General features: G+C 41.5%; 1 protein-coding gene and 1 long non-coding RNA gene across 2 annotated transcripts in view; both read left to right on the top strand.

The window, feature by feature from the left end:
* The window catches only part of LOC119310589 (polyubiquitin 11-like), an 82,879-nt gene that overhangs the window by 7,743 nt on the left and 53,294 nt on the right, over nucleotides 1-21,842 (top strand). The window lies entirely within an intron of this gene.
* LOC119312750 lies at nucleotides 1,373-1,764 on the top strand. The gene is made up of 2 exons (XR_005151436.1): nucleotides 1,373-1,443; nucleotides 1,567-1,764. It is a non-coding gene; the product is annotated as an uncharacterized LOC119312750 (long non-coding RNA).

The following is a 21,842-nucleotide window of genomic DNA, read 5'->3' as shown; positions in this document are numbered from 1 at the left end:
GAATATTTACTATAGCTCTCTAAATATCGAGAGGATATGTTTTAAAGAGAATCACCATGTGAATTCTCTCGATTTAAATGGATCAAAGATCCATGCCATTTATTTAGTTGGGTTAAGATGCAAAGGTTAATGACGTGATGCAATGCACATGATGCAAGGATGAATGCAATGAACAAAACAAATCGCACGACGAATCTCGGAAAACAAGGAAGGCATCTGAAGCACCGGGCTCGGGGCGTTACAACCTCGTCTCCTGGTCGTCGAAGCGCCAGCACACCGTCTCGCGCTCCAGCGCGGAGGCGGAGTACCACGCCGTTGCCGACACCTGCTGGCTCCGCCAACTCCTCCACAAGCTTCATCGACCGCCCGGCAGCGCCACCATCTCTACTGCGACAACATCAGCGCCACGTACCTCTCCTCCAACCCGGTTCAGCACCAGCGCATGAAGCATGTGGAGATCGACCTCCACTTCATTTGTGAGCGCGTCTCCTTCGGCGACGTACGCGTTCTGCACGTGCCTTCATCGTCCCAGTACGCCGACGTCTTCACCAAGGGGCTGCCGACCGCCGTCTTCAGTGAGTTCAGGTCCAGCCTCAACATCGTCGAAGACCCTGTTGCGGCTGCGGGGGGCTATTGGAAGACAGCTGTTGTGGACTCCGCCCACGCCGCTCCATCCGCCCCGCACGCGGTGATCGTGGCCACTCCCGCTGGCCACGCTGCTTAGCGCACGGCGCTCCTGGAGACTAGCTCCTTCTGTTGTACGGATCGCCATGCACTCATGTGCTCCTCGTGTGTATATAAGGCAATGCCTTCCTCTGTAATACTCACTCAGCGATTCATATCATTCTTCTAGTGGTTCAGTCGATTTTGAGTTTCCAAAGAAACTCACCGGAGGAAGGCCAATGGGGAGGAAGAAGGAAGGGGCTCGCCGGAGGGCTACCCAGTGTCTATCTTACGGTTTAGGGTGGGGGCGGTGGTGGACAGCAGTGGTGGCGGGCGACGGTGGGGGATTTCACCGAAGACAAAAATGGGCATGGGGGGCCTAGACGGATGGTCCGGGGCGGTGGAAGAGCAGCGGTGGGGGATTGTTTCAGGGAGGGCGGGGCGGCAGTGGCCGGCAGTTCGGCCAGTGGTCCATAGGCGGGTGGAAGAAAAAGACGACTCGAGGTCGAAGAAGCAATCGACAGCGTTTAATTTTCATCCAAGGGCTGAAACGCATCGACTGACCCAAATTTATTTTTCGAACGACTGACGTCTAGCCATTCCATTAATTTTATCATCTTAGGCTTATATATAGTTATATACTGTATATGAGCGTATGTGTCATATGAATATATACTAACCTTTTGTCACCCTGCATTGATCTCTTGTTGCAGGTGCTATGCTCGGCTACCTCCTAGGGCAACAAACTGTCGCAAGAAGAAGTGTGGACACAGCACTCAGGTTAAACTTACTTGCCCCACTCATGTTCTTGGCCGGCCTTGTCATTTTTGGTCGCGAACTTAAAATATAAAAATAAAAGGGGTAGATCTGATGCATGTATTTCGCTACACCTGTCATTTACAGCTGAGGCAAAAGAAGATCTGGAGGCCTTACGACTAAAGCGCCAGGAGCCAGTGAATCAGTTAATTTCTCAGTGCTTATGTAGTTATATGCCAATTCAGAGTTGGAGGTTTAAATTATCTCCTTGTAAACGTTAGTCCTTGTTGATGTTGAACCTTAATTATTTTGTCCCCCATAAATCAGGTTACGATCATATCTTGATGATGACCTTGTTTCGACCTGTCAATAAGCATGATCACGGAATTGCTATGGTCATGCCTCTCAATATGTATTCCCGTGCCGTGGCCTAACAAAACTTCCTGATTGATAAAAAACCATGTGGGAGCCAAGATTGTGTTTGCCAGCAATTGGAATGTCACGAGGGTATCTATTTCTAAGTTTTCACGGATATTTTATATATCTTTGTCACTTCCTAAGCCTTCGGATCAACATCCAATCATTCATCTAATCTAATATTATATAGAAATTATGATTAAAACTTCCACTAAAGACACATGATTAGAGAAGTGGCTAATCGAGGTGTTAATTTAGAGATTCATGAAAATACGTGCAACCAATAACTCCGCAAAAAAGAAATAGTGCAAATGAGAATCTAGGACCGTAAAACTGAGCCTAAAGCGTGCACTCTTACTCCACATGCTTTTCCGGCCATCCGTTTTCTTGATCTGGTCGTCCGTGGCCATTGGATCCATGGGAGGTTTTTCTATTTGCGCATAGGGCACAATCTATCTACTTAGCGCCTACTCCCCACCTGCCTTCGATCCTCCTTTCAGCTGGCCCATTAACAGATTTCTTCCCCTTCGGTTTTGGGAAGGTTCAAGAACCTTCTCTCAACAGGTATCTTTCCTTTCTGTTTTTTCTTTCTTTCTCTTTTTCTTTTTCCTTTCTGTTTATTATTATTATTATTATTATTATTATTATTATTATTATTATTATTATTATTATTATTATTATTATTATTATTATTATTATTATTATTATTATTTTCATTTTTAATTTCGATTTTGTTTAATTTTTCTTTTTCTTTTTAAATTTGCAAGCATCTTTCAGATTCATGAACATTTATTGAAATTGTGAATAGCCTTTGCAATCATGACCATTTTTAAAATACATGATTATTTTTTTTAAATTGTGAACATTTTAAAGTCATGAGTATTTTTTTTACAAATTTGTGAACATCTTATAAAATTGTGTACATTTTCAGTTTTCACAACTTTATTTCAAACAGAGGACCTTTTTTTGTTCATCAAATTCAAAAAATGTTCATTAAGTTTAATTTTTGTTGATTTAAAAAATTTCATTGAAAATTGTTAATCGAATTAAAAAATGTTCATCAAATGCGACATTTGTTCATCAATCTTCAAAATAATTTCATCAAAATCATTTTTTTCCATTGAATTCAAAATTTGTTCGTCCATTCTTCATAAAAGATGTTCCTGAATACAATTTCTGTTAATCAAGTTCAAAAAATGTTATCAAAGTCAAAATTTGTTCATCAAATACAAAAAAAAGTTTATCATTGTTAGGGAATGCTCATAAAAATGTTCATGAAAATTCAAAAAATGTACATTCTTTTGAAATCACGAACATTTTTTGAGTTCAAGGACAGTTTTTGGATTCGGTGCACTTTTTTTTGAATCCGTGAGCATTTATCATTTCCTAAACATTTTTTCAAATCATGATTTTTTTCTGAATTGACAAACTTTTCACAATTTGCAATATTTTTTGAAATCCTGAATTATTTTTAAAAGGAAACTGTTAACACAGAAAAAGTAAAAATAAACCCAAGGTGCTTCCGGCTTTCCCGCCCCGCACATGGGCCGACCCATGTCAGCGCGCGGGGGTAGCGGTGGGGTGCACGCTCTTTGGTCCGCTGGTGCTTACATCGCCAAATAGGAGGACCGGGATCCATGTAGCACCACAATAGTACTCGCACACTAGGCCATCCGTTCTAGAGGGCCGCCACTCCCTTTGCAGAATGGGAGGCCTCTGGTTGATTGGGCCGGTATGTGGTTCTTTGGGCCTTGTACTTGCACAAACCACACACTCCACGTCGGTCTCTCTCTCTCTCTCTCTCTCTCTCTCTCAACGCCTCCTACTATTCCCGATATCCCCACCGTAGACCTTAATCTTCAGAGGCATGCGACGGTGTCCATCTCTTCTCGTGGAACTGCCGCCGCCCACCCCCATTCCATTGTCATAGATGCTCTGGCGTCGTGGCTGCAACTACCAGACTGCCCAAGTCCATGGATGCTCTGGAACCTACACTGTCGACGCGAACCTCAAGCGTCGGTACGTTCTCTTCTCGGCCCATCTATCATTCCTTCCCCTTGTAAGTGTTTAAAATTACAGAGACCGGTTCTGTTTTATTCTAGTTCCTCGTTAGGTATTTAACTGAAATTATGTGTGTAAATTTGAGGAAGAAATTTCGTCCACACAACATGAAAATTACACGCCGCCTTGCAGCTGGACGTAAGCCAAGTGTGAAAACACAACCACTCAGGTTACCTCCACAAAAGCAAGCACACGCTAAAAAACGCCCGACAAATAACGAGAACTCGGCTTAATTGCTCTTAAGCTGAGTGTGAGAAAAAAGTATAAAACCAACTCGGCTTACATAAAAAAGCTCTTGGCTTACAGTTAACCCTCGACAACGTTACCTACCACGTGGCCATCACGGAGGTAGTTGAAGGCCCTGTGACAGAGCAACCTATAAGCCAAGTGTATATCACAAAGATCTCAGCTTACTTTAGAGAATTATTTTATTTTTAAAAGTATGCGGAATATAAGCCGAGTGCCCGTGAAACGAAACATGGCTTACACGTAGCCTATTTTTCCATAACTTTTTTAATGAAAAAAAGACTTTTATTGTTTTGCATTAATTATAACATTTTTATTATTTTCCCTCTTTCTCACCCACTCTCACTAGGCTAATTTTCATCGCACTTTCGATGTCCCAATTTCCTGATCTTTGGGGAGAGGATCCACAGGACCACGACTACAACGAGATCAACATGTCACAAATGGGGGATGGACCTCCACTCAGCCAACCCATGGGAAAAGGGGTTCCTTGTGGACATTAGAACCTTTGGATTCCATCACCTTCCCAAAATGAGTGTCCTCGTCACAAAATAACCACCAATGAACGCTCAAAGGGAAACAAGGATCGTGTTTGCAAGAGGGGAAGGAAGTGATTTGGCCACTTGCTTGCTATGTAGTATTTGTTATGAACTTGGTGTTTTGCTGAACTTGAGAACCTTTTATTTGCATGTTGAGCTTGCTATTAGTATTTGGATATGTTGAACTATTATGCTGAGGGATTTGGTTAATGTTAAACTATTTGTGATGGCATTGTTGTGTGTGATGCTATATTGTTGTGTGTGACGGAATTTGCAATGTTGTTGTTAATAGATTGTTGCTATATTGTTGTGCTACATGTAAATTTAATTTTATGTAGTTGATAGAGGGTTCTCTATTTTGGAAAGGCTACAGGGGCCTGGTAGGTTTTTTTTCTGGGTGGTAAGGCATGTTACCCTACTGCCAAGGTCACTAGCGGTATGGTACGACACCCTGCCGCCAAGGCTGGTGGCGGTAGGGTACCATGTCAGCGAACGATGCCATGACGGCGCTGGCATGTTAACCAGCACCCTGCCGGCATAGCCTGAGGTGGTAGGGAGTGTACCCTACCACCCGGGACGATGAGAGTAGAGAAAGGTTAGATCTGAATTTTTCTCTAAAATGAAGTCAGTTCATGCTTAACTATGCCATAAGGGTGAGAACAGTGATTTTGTCCTCTTTGAGCCCCCTCCACCCACCATACTGGCACAATCGACCACTGCTCATGGGGGTCCCATCGGCTAACCATGGCGTTGATGGGTCACCACACTCCAGGAAGACAGTGGGCGGGGAGCCACCACATACTCGCCACCTCGATCACATGGATAGGCGGATCACCGACTGTCACACCCAATATGCGAATCCTAAAGGAACTCGAAGGTCCCACCAAGGATAGAACCGCATATTGGAGATGCTTTTGCAAGGTGGATATCATTATATCGTACCATTACATAATAGTTGGAGATACATACAAGAGGCACACAATGCCACACGAATACCACAACATCATACATAAGAGCAACATCCGACTACGGATGAACACAAACAGAAACTCAACGACATCCACCCTGCTAGCCCAGGCTGCCGACCTGGAACTTATCCCCTGATTGAAGAAGAAGCAGAAGAAGAACTCCAAAACAAGTAAACATCGCTCTCGCGTCATGATCATCGCATTACCTGTACCTGCAACTGTTGTTGTAGTAATCTGTGAGCCACGAGGACTCAACAATCCCATAACCATGGGTATCAAGACTATCAAAGCTTAAAGCGGTATGGAAAGGATAAGTGGTGAGGTTGCAGCAGCGACTAAGCATATATGGTGGTTAACATACGCAAATAAGAGCGAGAAGAGAAGCAACGCAACGGTCGAGAAGCTAGAAATGATCAAGAAGGGATCCTGAAACTACTTACGTTCAAACATATAGTAGAAAAACACCTAATAGTCCCGGTTCGTAAGGGCCTTTAGTCCCGGTTCATGAACCGGGACTTATGGGTCGTTACTAATACCTCCACCCATTAGTCCCGGTTCAAACACGAACCGGGACCAATGTGCCTCCACGTGGCCTGTGCGCCGAGCCCAGTCAGGGGGCCTTTGGTCCCGGTTGGTGGCACCAACCGGGACCAAAAGTCCATGTTTTTTTAGAAAAGTGGTTGCTTTAGGGGTTTTGGGGGTTATTTTTAGGTTGTTATTAGCTAGCTAATAGAGAGAAGTGTCCTCTCTTATATCTTCGTCCTACCAACGCTGCTGCTATATATGTTCATTTCACCCGCTGATATAATAACTCATGCATGCTCGCATCATGCATCATCATATATAATAACAAGTCTTACTAATCATGCATCATCATACAACTTCTACTCATTATTAATAATAAGTCATACGATCATCATCCTCATAGTCATCGAACCCAACCCTACATAATTGTTCTTAGCACATGATCATCAGTATCAGGTAGGACCTAAAAACTCTTAAGGTAAAATAGCATAAAACAATATAGACCCCGACTCTCCATTATGAAGAATGGCGATCATCCTGTCTCCAATTCTTGCCCTTCACTGCTTTTTGCTTCCAGGAAGCTCCTTACGACTGTCCATACATTTTTTTTTCATTCTTTGATTGTCATGTCTCCACTTCTTTTAGAAACCCGGTATGGACAATTGAGATTCGTAGGAAGACCTGGTTGTATGTTCAAAACATGAAGGGTACCGTGCGTATACATCAGATGAGGCACACAATCATTCGGGATTATCTGTTGAAAAACATAGTAATAACTTCGTAGTTAGCAATGATGTACTAGTTTTAGAAGTGTGCAAAAAGATGCACGGATGTCATAATAGTAAAAAATCTTACCAGGGTATCTCCATGGTAGTTACCTTAGTTCAACACATGTACTAGTGGCACGTATTGACCATAATGTTGAGGAGTTTGATTGTAGATATTGTAGTTCTCAAGATCAGTACAAAATGCGACCAGATGGTTTTTCTCCTGATAAGTTAATTCGGAGCCTTCGGTGTAGTAGGTTCTGTCTACCATCTTCCACACATTCTTTGAAGAATGAAAATAAGTTGTCAATGGAAATAAGTTGTCAACTATTTTGAAATAAACAATATAAATTACTTAATAACTATGTTAAGCTCACATGGGGAAAGAATTGGAGGTGTATCCACAAGGACGCAAATCGAAAGTCTCTCTTGCTCGATTGTAGGATCACCAAGATCCATGGTGACAAGCATACCCTCATCAAAACCATACATCTTGCAAAGTGCTTCCTAATTTTTGCAACCAAAATGGGTTACACTCTGAGCATTGTACAACTTTACTTGAAAATCCACAGCATGATGGGTACTTAGGATAATTTTTTTGGTTTCCATACTTGCATGGTCTTCAAAACCCATCCTCTCCAAAACATAGCGTCTTGCAAAGCATGAGATAAGCTAGTCGAATTGGAAAAGATGAAAAATACACGTTAAAATAGTTGAAGTCGTGCTTAATTACGAAAAAAACTATTGTCGTTGTTGCGTACCGTATGAACTTCGAAGGTCTCCTCGAGCTTAATGCTGAAGCGCCGATCTTCGTCCATCTCAATGAACCTGTCGCACATACCTCGGTCGTCGTGGCACCAGTCGCACTCCCCCGGGCGGTTTTCATCGTCCGAGTACGACATTTCCAGCCTAAGTTCATAATTCAAATATTAAATATATGTACTAAAAAACCTAAATTAGATCATTATTATTAATCACGGGTTGACTATCGGTGATGGTACATAGCTCCTCCTTTCATTCCCGAGTGCATTATTACAACAAATTGTCTAGCACACGGGAATGAAGGAGAAGCTACCCCCACAACGGCGTGGATGATGAAGGGGGCTCCTAGATTTCTGCATAGAGTACTCTTCAATTTTAGCATTCAAAGTAGGAGTACTTTTCCAATATGAGCATTCAATAAGCAAAACCAAATCGTAAAATAAAGTAGTATTCAAATTAGCATGCATTCAATTATAACCAAAAGTACATCATCTCTTGTGTCCATACATCGTCGAATACTCCTCGAATACTATCATACATATAGCATCGCTAATTAATACATCTAGAACTGTAGCGCCCGACGGGTATCGTCGCGGGCGGTAGACACCCAAAGATAAGGAACGATCACAGGATCATAGCTCCAGTGAGATCCCTGAAGAACCTGCCAGGTATTGTCGAACCTGCCCTCCAACGCAACCATGTAGCGACGGACGTGCTCGTCCTCCTTGCTGACACGGTGACGTACCACCTCCGCGGTGTCCGGAAGCCTCGACACCGTAACTGGCCCACGCGACTGCCACCAAACAAGGATCAGGTCAACAACGGGCTGCCTCCTCACCAACCTACATCCCCCAGAAGGTAGCACCTCCCAATACCAGCCCGGCGGAGCCCAGTCCCGAACATGGCCCTGATCAAGCAGGCCTCCACCGCCGAGTCCACGACGACGAGGATGCGGGATAGGCATCGCCGACGTCGATGCGGGAACTACGTACTTCTATATATAGTTAAATAAAGTAGTTTTATTAATTAAATCAACTATCTAGTTCAACTACTAAGCACTTACTATAAATAAATAAAGTAGTACGTACTAAAAACAAAGTAGCACTTACTATAAATAAATAAAGTAGCACTTACTATAAATAAATAAAGTAGCACTTAGTACAAACTACTTCTATATATAGTAAAATAAATTAGTTTATTAAATCAACTAGCTAGTTCAACTATATATGAAGCACTTACTATAAATAAAATAAAATAGTAGTTACTAAAAATAAACTAGTATTTTTCTAACTAATTATATTAAACACTTTCTCTTCTTATTTTTTTCCTTTTTTAAATACTATGAAAAAAATCATTAAAATTCTATGAACAAAATTAATTACACAATCTAAATATCACCAAAAAAATCTATTAACAATAATATCACCAAACATGCATATTCAACAATAATATCACCAAAAAAAATCTATTAACAGATAAAAAATCTAACACAATATGAACAAATTAATTACACAACTAAATTAACATACTATGAACTACACATCTAAATTACTACACATCTAATCTAACAAAAAAATCTATAAACTACAAAAAAATCTACAAAAAATCATAAAAAGTTGCTCACGGCGAGGTCGACAGCGACGGCGACGGCGAGGTGTGGCGCGGGGCAGCGACGATGTCGGGGCAGCGCTGGCCGGGGCGGCGACATCGGGGCGGCATGGCGGGGCGGGGCGGCAACGGCGTCGGGGCGGGGCGGTGACGGCGAGGTGGCGGCAGGCGACGGCGCGCGGCGTCGGGAGAGGAGGAGGAGAGATCAAAGTGGGGATGCGGTTCTGAAATTTTCCTAAGTGCTACTTATATAGCAAAGGCTTTGGTCCCGGTTCGTGGCACAAACCGGGACCAGTGCCCCCTTTAGTCCCTGTTGGTGGCACCAATCGGGACCAAAGGCCTCTTTTCAGCAGCCCAAAGGGCGGAAAACAAAGACCTTTGGTCCCGGTTGGTGCCACCACCCGGGACTAAAGAGGGGCATTGGTCCCAGTTGGTGCCACCAACCGGGACTAAAGAGGGGCATTGGTCCCGGTTCGAGCCACCAACCGGTACTAATGGACCCGTCTAATTACTTATTTATTTTCTGCAGCTGTTTTTTAGTTGATTCTTTCTGCAGTTGTTTTTTAGTCCCACCTCGCCAAGTGAGAGGCACTCGCAGCTGTTTATAAGCCCTGAGTGCAGAGACGATGAAGAAGAGGCTCAATGCTCACCTACACGTTGGTTCGCTTCAAGCCTTGAGGAATAGGGTAGACTGCAAGGAGCATGAGCAGTGCAGTTTACACTATTCCGAAAGGCTTGAAGCGAATTAACTAGCATTGCGCCTCTTTTTTTTATTTTTAATGACTTATTACCAAACAGAAATAAATACAAAAAATAAATATAGCAGAAAAGAAAAAAACTATATAAAAAACTACTCAGAAATAAATAGAAGAAAAAATAGTTGTTATAACTTTACTTAAAAAATGAGCAAAGATGCTTATTTTTAATGACTTATTACCACACCGAAATAAATAGAAAAAATAAATATAACAAAAAAGAAAAAAACTATATAAAAAACTACTCAGAAATAAATAGAAGAAAAAATAGTTGTGATTAACTTTACTAAAATCTTTTTTATTTTTAATGACTTATTACAACTCAGAAATAAATAGAAAAAAAATAAATATAGCAGAAAAGAAAAAAAACTATATAAAAAACTACCCAGAAATAAATAGAAGAAAAAATAGTTGTGATTAACTTTACTAAAAACTGAGCATAGATGCGCTTATAGAGAAAATTCAACCTAAATTCATAATAAATTTCTACTAACTTCAGAGAAATTCAGTATGAATTTAGGTCAAATTTCCTGTATAAGGGGCATCTATTTTCATTTTGAGAGGAGCTCAACAAGGCAGAGAGGGAGGGGCTTATAAACCGGTGTGAGCCCCCTTCGGTTGGCGAGGTGGGACTAAACTCTGGCCACAACAAGGACCAACCCTTTAGTCCCGGTTGGTGGTATTAACCGGGACTAATGGGTGGCCTTTGGTCCCGGTTCATGCCTCCAACCGGGACCAATAGTGGTGGGCCAGGAGCGAGGACCATTGGTTCCGGCTCGTCCCACCAACCGGGACCAAAAGGTCTAGACGAACCGGGACCAATGGCCCATGTGGCCCGGCCGGCCCCCGGGGCTCACGAACCGGGTCCAATGCCCCCATTGGTCTCGGTTCTGAATTGAACCGGGACTAATTGGCTGACCCGGCATGGACCATTGCCCCCTTTTCTACTAGTGTAACACAAACCGTGTTCGCTTCCCGGACTCCGCCGAAAAGAGACCATCACGGTTACACATGCGGTTGATGTGTTTTAATTCGAATCTGGTGTCAAGTTCTCTATAACCGGATATTAACAAATTCACATCTGCCACATAACCGCGGGCACGGCTCTCGAAAGTTTAAACCCTGCATGAGTGTCCCAACTTAGCCCATTATAAGCTCTCACGACCAACGAAGGATATTCCTTCTCCCGGAAAGAACCGATCAGACTCAGAATCTCGGTTACAAGACATTTCGACAATGGTAAAACAAGACCAGCAAAGCCGCCCGAATGTGCTGACAAATCCTGATAGGAGCTGCACATATCTCGTTCTCAGGGCACACCGGATTGTCCAAACTTCCGGTAGGCCAGCCCAGAGTTGCCCCTGGTGGCCACCGGCGGCTAACAGGTTGGACCAACACTCACGGCGAGCACTGGCCCAGGGGGGGGAGGTAAAAATAAAGATGACCCTTGAGTCTGCAGAACCCAACGGAAAAAGGCTTAGGTGGCAAATGTTAAAACCAAGGTTGGGCCTTGCTGGAGGAGTTTTATTCAAAGCGAACAATCAAGGGGGTCCCATACACCCGACCGTGTAAGGAACGCAAAATCAAGGAACATAACACCGGTATGACGGAAACTAACGTGGCAAGAGTGGAACAAAGCACCAGGCATAAGGCCGAGCCTTCCACCCTTTACCAAGTATATAGATGCATTAATTAAAGAAGAGATATTGTGATATCCCAACATAATCATGTCCATCATGGAGCAATCTTCAACTTCACCTGCAACTAACAACGCTATAAGAGGGGCTGAGCAAAGTGGTAACATAGCCAAGTAATGGTTTGCTAGGAAGGGTGAAAAGGTTAGAGGCTGACATGGCAATTTGGGAGGCTTGAAGAGCAAGTGATAGGTAGCGCAGCATAGCGATAGAACAAAGCAACTAGCATAGCAATGATAGTAGTGAGATCAAGGGTAACGGTCATCTTGCCTGAAATCCTGCTAGGAAGAAGAACGAGTCCATGAAGAAGACGAACGGGCGAAGATGAACCAAGCGTAGTCGAACGAATCCTCACGATCGCAACGAAACAGGAACTATCGAGAAGGAGCACAACCCGGAAAGAAGCAAACAACAAGGTAAACACACAACACATAAACATGACAAGATGCACAACCAAGAATGATGCATGACAAAGGCTAGATGAGGCTACTCATGGTAAGAGATGATGCAAACAAGAACAACACATTAATGCAAGTTTAAATGAGGCCGGAAACATCATATAATAAATCCGATAAGTCCTCATATGAAAATTTCGAAATTGGTCCAGATCTGAATAAACCTTATGTTCAAGTTGTTAAACATCAAGTTAAGATGCACCAAGATGATCTACACGAAATTCTAGTCAAGGTACATTTAAAGTTCATTTAGTTCGGAGCTACGGCTTAGAAGATATGAGCAAAACAAGTTAAAACATGGCATTGATGAAAAATGCATACAAACATCAAGAAAACACATTCAAACCATGTATGCAACAAGGTAACATGAAACTATATGCAAAATTAAGCAAGTTTCATATAGAGCACACTCAAAACGGAGCAATGGTTCAACACATACAGATGAAACAAGTTTAAAGGACAAGCTGTCCAAAACAGCAACTAGGCATGTAGCAAGCATCAAAACAATATGCTACAGCACCTCAACATAAAAAAAAAGTCATGTACATGATGTACAGGTAAATCATGACAAAACATGAACACTTAGCTATCTCCAGAAATCACTAGAACATGCTCAAAAGGACATGGCAAGATTGCAAATAATAACAGTTTCACAGACTTGGCAGAAATCACTGGACATGGCAGAAATAACATCAGGTTGCAATGTTTAGAGCTATCAAATAACATGATACATGAACTAATCACGGGAAACAAAGGCATGGCATGCTATTACTAAAAGCAATTAACAAAACTCCCTTACTGAACTTATTCCAAAGATCAACTGAAAAGATGGTAGCTTCCATGCAAACATGGAAAATGATATGACAGATTCAGACCTAGTGAAAATAACAGTACATGGCAGAAACAATGATAAGTAGGCATGTTGGTGAGCTTGTATAGCTCACTACAAAGCATTTCATGGCATGTGAAGCAACCAACACTAAGATGGCATAATTGTGAAGCTAAGAATGGCAATAACATAGACATAGGGTGCATGCATCACTAGCAAGACACATGGCAAAACTGAACTTCATGTTAACAGGATGACAGAAACATTATTTAGCAAGTTTGGAGCATGATAACAACAAGCTACAACATGCCATAATTGCAACCAAGGGCATTAATGGATATAGCATAACACGTAGAATACAACATCCTGAGTGAACATCACCAGATTATGCATAGTATGACTTTTAGCAGCAGGTTGACATAGCATAATGATATAACAGATTTAGCCTAGCAAAACAGTAACAACAAGTAGCCCACTTCACAAGCTTGATGAACTCACCACAAGGCAGACAAAAATACATGTATTGCACCACTGTAAAGATGGCATGAATATGCTCCTAAAACATGTAGACATCATGCTCAAAGGATGCACACACAAAATGCAACAAAAATGACAAAACAGAAAGTTATAACAGTCTCAACAGGTTAACATCATATAGCACTCTTGCAACGAAGATTAGGGCATCAATATGGACTCAAACAAGCATGTCACAACGGAACAAAATGAAGAGCATCTCGCAATGAACATTTTGACATATCACGCACGCAAAACGGAGCAACGAGCATCAAGTTATGATAGGTCAAAGATGCACACATGGATTAGTAATTCTAGGACTTGGAAGAAATTTACCTAGCGAAAAAAAGGAACGGGGGAATCGGGCCGCGTGGGGACGATGGGCCGGCTCAGGGTCGCGGTGACTGGGCCTGGGAAGGGAGGAGGCCCAGGGGGGGTGAGGGCGTCATCCTCCTCCTTTATCTCTCCTGGATCGAGGGAGGCAGGGGCAGTGGCGACGCCCTCGGGGCTTCGGCGAGATGCCCCGGACGGCGGCGAGGCCGGAGATGGACGGATCCATCCAATCCCGGCGGCAGAGGCGGCGGTGGAGCTCGTTCAGTGGCGGGGTGAAGCTGGCGGCGAGGCGGAGGGCGAACGGCGGTGCAGGCAGGTGCTACGTCTTGAGCTAGCGTTGGTTTTCCCCGAAGAGGAGAGGGTGATGCAGAAAGTGTAGCGTAAGTATTTCCCTCAGTTTTTGAGAACCAAGGTATCAATCCAGTAGGAGGCTCCTCAAAAGTCCCACGCGCCTACACAAACAAACTGAGAGCTCGCAACTAACGCAATAAAGGGGTTGTCAATCCCTTCACGACCACTTGCAAAAGTGAGATCTGATAGAGATAGTATGATAAGATAAATATATTTTTGGTATTTTATAATATAGATGCAAAAATGTAAAGATGCAAATAAAACTAGATTGAAAGCAAATATGATAAGAGAAAGACCCGGGGGGCATAGGTTTCACTAGAGGCTTCTCTCGGGAGCAAAAGTATTACGGTGGGTGAACAAATTACTGTCGAGCAATTGATAGAAAAGCACATAGTTATGAGATTATCTAGGCATGATCATGTATATAGGCATCACGTCCATAACAAGTAGACCGACTCCTGCCTGCTTCTACTACTATTACTCCACACATCGACCGCTAGCCAGCATGCATCTAGAGTATTAAGTTCATAAGAAGAGAGCAACACATTAAGCAAGATGACATGATGTAGAACGATAAACTCATGCAATATGATATAGATCCCATCTTGTTATCCTCGATGGCAACAATACAATACGTGTCTTGCAACCCTTTCTGTCACTGGGTAAGAACACCATAAGATTGAACCCAAAGCTAAGCACTTCTCCCATGGCAAGAAAGATCAATCTAGTAGGCCAAACCAAACCGATAATTCTAAGAGACTTCCAAAGATAACTCAATCATACATAAAAGAATTCAGAGAAGATTCAATTAATATCCATAGATAAATCTAATCATAAACGCACAATTCATCGGATCTCGACAAACACACCGCAAAAAGAGATTACATCGAATAGATCTCCACAAGAGAGGGGGAGAACATTGTATTGAGATCCAAAAAGAGAGAAGAAGCCATCTAGCTAATAACTATGGACCCGTAGGTCTGTGGTAAACTACTCACAACTCATAGGAGGGGCAAGGATGTTGATGTATAGGCCCTCCATGGTCGATTCCACCTCCGGCAGAGTGCCGACGAAGGCTCCAAGATGGGATCTCGCGGATACAGAAGGTTACGGTGGTGGAAATTGTGTTTCGTGGTGCCCCCGGATGTTTTCAGGGTCCGTAGGTATATATAGGAGGAAGAAGTACGTCGGTGGATGCCCGAGGGGCCCACGAGACAGGGGGCGCGCCCTACAGGGGGGTGCCCTCCTATCTCGTGGAGGCTCTGGTTGTTTCTTGACTTGCACTCCAAGCTCTCCGGATCTTGTTTGTTCCAAAAATCACGCTCCCGAAGGTTTCATTCCGTTTGGACTCCGTTTGATATTCCTTTTCTTCGAAATACTGAAATAGGCAAAAAAACAGCAATATGGGCTGGGCCTCCGGTTAGTAGGTTAGTCCCAAAAATGATAATAATGTATAAAATAAAGCCCATAAACATCCAAAACAGGTAATATAATAGCATGGGACAATCAAACATTATAGATATGTTGGAGACGTATCAAGCATCCCCAAGCTTAATTCCTGCTCGTCCTCGAGTAGGTAAATGATAAAAAGAGAATTTTTGATATGGAATGCTACCTAGCATAATTCTCAATGTAATTTTCTTTAATGTGGCATGAATGTTCAGATCCAAATAATACAAAATAAAAGTTCATATTGACATAATAAATAGTAATACTTCAAGCATACTAAGCAAAGTAATCATGTCTTCTCAAAATAACATGGCTAAAGAAAGTTATCCCTACAAAATCATATAGTCTGGCTGTTGCTCTATCTTCATCACACAAAGTATTTAATCATGCACAACCCCGATGACGAGCCAAGCAATTCTTTCATACTTTAATAATCTCAAACTCGTTCAACTTTCACGCAATACATGAGCGTGAGCCATGGACATAGCATTATATGCGGAATAGAATGGTGGTTGTGGGGAAGACAAAAAAGGAGAAGATAGTCTCACATCAACTAGGCGTATCAACAGGCTATGGAGATGCCCATTAATAGATATCAATGTGAGCGAGTAGGGATTGCCATGCAACGGATGCACTAGAGCTATAAATATATGAAAGCTCAACAAAAGAAAACTAGTGGGTGTGCATCCAACTTGCTTGCTCACGAAGACCTAGGGCATTTTGAGGAAGCCCGTCATTGGAATATACAAGCCAAGTTCTATAATGAAAAATTCCCACTAGTATATGAAAGTGACAACATATGAGACTCTCTATCATGAAGATCATGGTGCTATCTGAAGCAAAAGTGTGGAAAAAGAGATAGTAGCATTGTCCCTTCTCTATTTTTCTCTCATTCTTTTTTTCTCTTCTTTTTTCTTTTTTTCTTTTCTTTGGCCTTCTCTTTTTTCTTTTTCTTTTTGGCCTTTCTCTTTTTTTTGTAAAGTCCGAAGTCTCATCCCGACTTGTGGGGGAATCATAGTCTTCATCATCCTTTCCTCAGTAGGACAATGCTCTAATAATGGAGATCATCACAGTTTTATGGATTTACAACTCAAAAATTACAACTCAAAGCTAGAACAAGATATGACTCTATGTGAATGCCTCCGGCGGTATACCGGGATATGCAATGAATCAAGAGAGACATGTATGAAGATTATGATGGTGGCTTTGCCACAAATACGATGTCAACTACATGATCATGCAAAGAGCAATATGACAATGATGAAACGTGTCATAATAAACGGAATGGTGGAAAGTTGCATGGCAATATACCTCGGAATGGCTATGGAAATTGCCATAATAGGTAGGTATGGTGGCTGTTTTGAGGAAGTTATATGGTGGGTGTATGGTACCGGCGAAAGTTGCACGGTACAAGAGAGGCTAGCAATAATGGAAGGGTGAAAGGGTGCGTATAATCCATGGACTCAACATTAGTCAAAAGAACTCATATACTTGTTGTAAAAATTTAGAAGTCATCAAAAACCAAAGCACTACGTGCATGCTCCTAGGGGGATAGATTGGTAGGAAAAGACCATCGCTCGTCCCCGACTGCCACTCATAAGGAAGACATTCAATAAATAAAATTGTGCTCCAACTTCATCACAAAGCGGTTCACTATACGTGCATGCTACGGGAATCACAAACTTCAACACAAGCATTCTTTAAATTCATAATCACCCAACTAGCATGACTTTAATATCACTACCTCCATATCTCAAAACAATTATCAAGCATCAAATTGATCATAGCATCCAATTCACTTTCTATGATAGTTTTTATTATACCGAACTTGGATGCTTATCATTCTAGAACCAAATTATAACCATAGAAAATACCATACTGTTATAAAATACTCTCAAAATAATATAAGTGAAGCATGAGAGACTAGCAATTTCTTCAAAATTAATCCACCACCATGCTCTAAAAGATATAAGTGAAGCACTAGAGCAAAAACTATCAAGCTCAAAAGATATAAGTGAAGCACATAGAGTATTCTAGCAAATTCTAATCAAATAGGCTTCTACCAAAAGGTGAGTACAGCAAGGATGATTGTGGTAAACTAACAAGCAAAGACCAATATAATACACTACGCTCCAAGCAAAACACATATCATGTGGCGAATAAAAATATAGCTCTGAGTAAAGTTGCCAATGAACGAAGACGAAAGAGGGGATGCCTTCCCGGGGCATCCCCAAGCTTAGGCTTTTGGCTATTCTTGAATATCTTGGGGTGCCTTGGGTATCCCCAAGATTAGGCTCTTGCCACTCTTTATTCCATAGTCCATAAAAGCTTTACCCAAAACTTGAAAACTTCACAACACAAAACTCAACAGGAAATCTTATAAGCTCCGTTAGTGAAAGAAAACAAAACCACCACATAAGGTACTGTAATGAACTCATTCTTTATTTATTTTGGTGTTAAACATACTGTATTCCAACTTCCTTATGGTTTATAAACTAATTTATTAGCCATAGATGCATTGAAATAAGCAAACAACACACGAAAAACAGAATCTGTCAAAAACAGAACAGTCTGTAGCAATCTGTAACTAACTCAAACTTATGGAACTCTAAAAATCCTACCAAAATAGGACGTAGTGGACAATTTTTTTATTGATCAGAAGCAAAACAAATCAATGCAAAAGCACGTTTCTGTGATTTATTGAATTTTTTCTCGTGAGCGCAAAGTTTCTGTTTTTCAGCAGAATCAAATCAACCATCATCATAGTTTATCCTATAGGTTCTACTTGGCACAAACACTAAACAAAAGATAAAAAAACATCTAAACAGAAAGTAGAAACAAAATTTAACACTAAACAGGAACAAAAACAAAGAACGTAAAGAAAAATTGGGTTGCCTCCCAACTAGCGCTATCGTTTAAAGCCCCTAACTAGGCATTGATAATTTTAATGATGCTCACATGAAAGACAAGAATTGAAGCACAAAGAGAGCATCATGAAACACATAATAAAACACATCTAAGTCTAACATACTTCCTATGCATAGGCATATTATAAGCAAACAAATTTGCAAGGCAAGCAAAAACTAGCATATGTAAGGAAGAAGAAAGAGACAATAGCAATATCAACATGACGAGAGGTAATTTAGTAACATGAAAATTTCTACAACCATATTTTCCTCTCTCATAATAATTACATGTGGGATCATAAGAAAATTCAACAAAATAGCTATCACATAACATATTCTCTACACGATCCACATGCATGCAAAGTTGACACTATTCCAAGATAGTGGGATTAACATTAACTAAAGTCATGACCTCTCCAAACCCACTTTTCTCAAAAATTTCATAAGATTGAACATTCTCCAAATATGTGGGATCTAAAGTTGACACTCTTCCAAACCCACTTTCAATATTATTGCAAACACTATTATCAATCTCATATTCATCATGGGGCTTAAATAAATTTTCAAGATCATAAAAAGAATCACCCCAATCATGATCATTGCAACAAATAGTAAACATAGCAAAACTAGCATCCCCAAGCTTAGGGTTTTGCAAATTATTAGCACAATATACATCAAGAGAATTTATAGTAAAATCATTGCAATCATGCTTTTTATCGAAGGAACTACCAAGTATGGGTGCAATAGCAATGATCTCATGTTTAACATACGGAACTATAGTAAATTCGTCTTCATAAATATTGGCATCATGGGCACAAGAATAGCAAGCATCATGTTCGTCAAGGGATATTTCAACCAAATCATCGGAATCATCATTATCTATAGATTCATGCATATCATTATTTTCTTCCAAAGCAACGGTCATTCTTTCAATAAATTCTTGGACATGGACATTATGAGCAAAGTTTTCATTGCAATATTTAAGTATGACGGAATTTTCAGACTTGTTGAGAGTAAAATCATACTTTTCAATCAAAGAAGCAACTTCATGAGCACCCTTAAAAACTAAAAATTCTTCAATTTGTTCTATATCATAGAAACTATAAACGCCCTTTGCATAAGAAGATAAGATTTCATTATCATTGAACTCACATAGGTAGGGAATGTGTTTTTTAGGGTTCTTAGAGCAAAAAGTAAAATCACAACTTTCACAAAGATTCCAAGTATAGCATAGCAAACTAGTTATATGATACCATAAGACCTACCCTTTTTCAGACAAACGATGACGCACAAAATGAGCATGCTCATCTAAAGATTTCCCATCAACTAGGCTAGTTGGGGTTTCAGCACGAGCGCATAAGGATCGAAGATGATCCAAGTAGAACACTTTAAGTGGATCCATATCAATAGATTTTTAGCAATCAAAGATGCAAGCACATAGAAGGCACATGGAGACACAAGCAAACAAAAAGGCAAGCGAAAGAGAGAGGAGGAGATTGGGAAAGAGGGGGCGAATAAAATGGCAAAGCTGAAGTGGGGGAGAGGAAAACGAGAGGCAAATGGCAAATAATGTAAATGCGAGGGAGATGGGTTTGTGATAGGTACTTGATATGTCTTGACTTGAGCGAAGACCTCCCCGGCAACGGTGCCAGAAATCCTTCTTGCTACGTCTTGAGCTAGCGTTGGTTTTCCCCGAAGAGGAGAGGGTGATGCAGCAAGTGTAGCGTAAGTATTTCCCTCAGTTTTTGAGAACCAAGGTATCAATCCAGTAGGAGGCTCCTCAAAAATCTCACGTGCCTACACAAACAAACTGAGAACTCGCAACCAACGCAATAAAGGGGTTGTCAATCCCTTCACGGCCACTTTCGAAAGTGAGATCTGATAGAGATAGTATGATAAGATAAATATATTTTTGGTATTTTATAATATAGATGCAAAAAAGTAAAGATGCAAATAAAAGTAGATTGAAAGCAAATATGATAAGAGATAGACCCGGGGGCCATAGGTTTCACTAGAGGCTTCTCTCTCGAGCATAAGTATTACGGTGGGTGAACAAATTACTGTCGAGCAATTGATAGAAAAGCGCATAGTTATGAGATTATCTAGGCATGATCATGTATATAGGCATCATGTCCATAACAAGTAGACCGACTCCTGCCTGCATCTACTACTATTACTCCACACATCGACCGCTATCCAGCATGCATCTAGAGTATTAAGTTCATAAGAACAGAGCAACGCATTAAGCAAGATGACATGATGTAGAAGGATAAACTCATGCAAAATGATATAAACCCCATCTTGTTATCCTCGATGGCAACAATACAATACGTGTCTTGCAACCCTTTCTGTCACTGGGTAAGAACACCGCAAGATTGAACCCAAAGCTAAGCACTTCTCCCATGGCAAGAAAGATCAATCTAGTAGGCCAAACCAAACCGATAATTCGAAGAGACTTGCAAAGATAACTCAATCATACATAAAAGAATTCAGAGAAGATTCAATTAATATCCATAGATAAATATGATCATAAACGCACAATTCATCGGATCTCGACAAACACACCGCAAAAAGAGATTACATCGAATAGATCTCCACAAGAGAGGGGGAGAACATTGTATTGAGATCCAAAAAGAGAGAAGAAGCCATCTAGCTAATAACTATGGACCCGTAGGTCTGTGGTAAACTACTCACAACTCATAGGAGGGGCAAGGATGTTGATGTACAGGCCCTCCATGGTCGATTCCCCCTCTGGCAGAGTGTCGGTGAAGGCTCCAAGATGGGATCTCGCGGATACAGAAGGTTACGGTGGTGGAAATTGTGTTTCGTGGTGCCCCCGGATGTTTTCGGGGTCTGTAGGTATATATAGGAGGAAGAAGTACATCGGTGGACATCCGAGGGGCCCACGAGACAGGGGGCGTGCCCTACAGGGGGGGCCTCCTATCTCGTGGAGGCTCCGATTGTTTCTTGACTTGCACTCCAAGCTCTCCGGATCTTGTTCGTTCCAAAAATCACGCTCCCGAAGGTTTCATTCCGTTTGGACTCCGTTTGATATTCCTTTTCTTCGAAATACTGAAATAGGCAAAAAACAGCAATATGGGCTGAGCCTCCGGTTAGTAGGTTAGTCCCAAAAATGATAATAATGTATAAAATAAAGCCCATAAACATCCAAAACAGGTAATATGATAGCATGGAACAATCAAAAATTATAGATACGTTGGAGACGTATCAGCGGGTCCCGGGGG

This window comes from Triticum dicoccoides, chromosome 5B (genome assembly GCF_002162155.2).
Source record: "Triticum dicoccoides isolate Atlit2015 ecotype Zavitan chromosome 5B, WEW_v2.0, whole genome shotgun sequence".
In the NCBI taxonomy this organism is placed as follows: domain Eukaryota; kingdom Viridiplantae; phylum Streptophyta; class Magnoliopsida; order Poales; family Poaceae; genus Triticum; species Triticum dicoccoides.
This window is presented reverse-complemented; position numbering and strand designations above follow the sequence as displayed.